The sequence below is a fragment of the Typha angustifolia genome, chromosome 11, assembly GCF_048772165.1.
Source record: "Typha angustifolia cultivar Huaian chromosome 11, ASM4877216v1, whole genome shotgun sequence".
Taxonomy (NCBI): Eukaryota; Viridiplantae; Streptophyta; class Magnoliopsida; order Poales; family Typhaceae; genus Typha; species Typha angustifolia.
The window spans coordinates 10,020,001-10,022,521 of NC_133249.1; positions in this window are offsets into that span (position 1 = coordinate 10,020,001).

Here is a 2,521-nt window from a genome sequence, read left to right on the forward strand (position 1 = left end):
GGGGGTTAGAAAAGAAATAAAGAAAGTCATGAGCAAAAGGCTCAGTGAATATATCTTACCCTGAATCAGTGATACCAAACAGAGAATAAATCATATACTGGATAATATAAATCAGAAAGAGCATCATGTCATGAATGAGTTTATTTTTATTTTTTTATTTTTTTATCTAGGTTATTACATTTTCCTTTTATTTATTTTTTATCTTTTTTATCTGGGTTATTACATTTTCCTTCTCCCCTTATGAAAAAATTTCAACCCCGAAATTTAGATCATACTAAAATTACAAAATCAACATTACTGGTCTCACGACTTTCTCCACAAATCAACAATTCTAATGTAACTCCTTTAGATCCATAACTCGTACATCATTTACTGCTTTCTAACTCCTAATTTTGCACAATCAAAGATAATCTCAATATAAGAATTAATTTTCTAAATGTAAGGCAATCCAGTAATTGCACTATCATTCTGCAAACATCAGCTCTAGAAAAATATTTATAATAATACTCGTCCTTAACAAAGAATTTTTTAATGCTAACTAATCGCATACACTAATACTAAAGTATAGAAAGTGTTGACATTAATTAATTGCATCATGTTATACTCCAAGGTACCTAAACCTGTCCAAATCTATCACTTCTCTTACTAAACTGCAACCATATAATAATAAAATGACATAATTACCTATAATAATACAATACAACTTATTTAAATAAATTATCTCTAAAATCTACAACCATATAATAATAAAATGACATAATTACCCATAATAATACAATACAACTTATTTAAATAAATTATCTCTAAAATCTATGAAATATATACTCCAATCTCAAATATGCATTAAACTATTATCGCTCAATACTATCACTAATATTGGATAGAACGATAAATACAAGTTATTTCAAGATATCCAAAATACTTAACTCATGCTTCTTTTTCTAGACAAATAATGTCACTAATCTAAATATACTCAGCATCATCTGATATCCTCATAAAATTTAAGCGATATCACAAACTCTCTTATTTAAAGTGCACTGCTTATATACTTAAACCATTATATAAATTACTAAATAAATCAATATAAGAGATCACACCTATCTATATAAGACTACAATATCAACTTGTATTCATAATACATTCTTCAAAATAACATACAGTTCATCAACTCCAACCAATCAATGTTAATCCTAATGCAACCTCAAACGAATTTATACACCCTTCTGATTCTCCATATTATCTTCCTTCTTAATCTGCAATATTTGAAAGGTTAAATTCAAACTATCTCAAGAAATATACATGATAGATTTTATAATGATATTTCTATCAATCATTTTCTTTATCCAAACTATTTATTCCTCAATTCACATAATTTTAGTTTGATCATTATCTATTTAATTACTATCACTACTAGTATATCCACCAAAATATCATTTAATGATAACAATATTCAGATCCACGGATTATCTACTGAGTTCTACTAAGTAATCCAATAATCTCTTCAATATCTCGACAGATATAATATTCAATTCATCATATTAATCCATTGCCACACAACTATTTACTAATCCATCATCCTTAATCTTTAGAAATACATAAACATAACTTAGACAAATCCAAAAAAATATTGTACATGAACTAATGCTACTAAGATTAATCTCCCGAATTATTCATGCTATTATGATCTACCAATAAAATAACTAATACTAATTGATTCATATAAATCAGAATACATCCAAAAAAATATAAATTGCAACCTTACTAGTATATCTTCCTTTTTACTTTAGATCAACTCGTAACCATAACTTTGCAATTCATTAAAAGATCAAATTTTCACAAACTATGATGGACTCAATCATGAAATCATTATCTCCCAATCAAATATCTTTATCTTAAAACTCAAATACAAACCTATAAGTCATTACAATTATTAAAATCAATCTCATCATTCTAAAATGCTTGCTCAATAACCTCTAGTAATAATCGAACATATACGCCAACGGTTAAATAAAAGCTAATATAATCACTTTCCTATACATCATTATCTGCTTATCATCTAGCAGTATAATAAACATCCATCGATACACTGTATATGAAATATCGTAGCCCTCTGTATTTCTTTCATTACCGTCCTATGAAGCAAATAGTTCAACTTTCAAATCATCTATCAGTCATAATAAATAATCATATCTATAGGCTCCATGAATAACTCTATCAAATTATCTCTTCAATTAGTATCATCAAAACAACTAACCTGTCCAAGCACATAATATCTCAATTTAATATCTATGATTAAAAACCAACATATTTCATTTCTAATTAAATCACTTAAACCTCATATTTCTTCAAGAGTCTCAACTTAATATTCTATCACATCCTCTATATAAAGTCCACCTCATATACTGAATAATTTAATCATATAGCATCATCAAAAATCATTCTATAAGTGTTTTTATGATTTTTTATACATGATAGATCATATGCATATATCCAGTATTGCAACAGATCATGTAACTCGGAA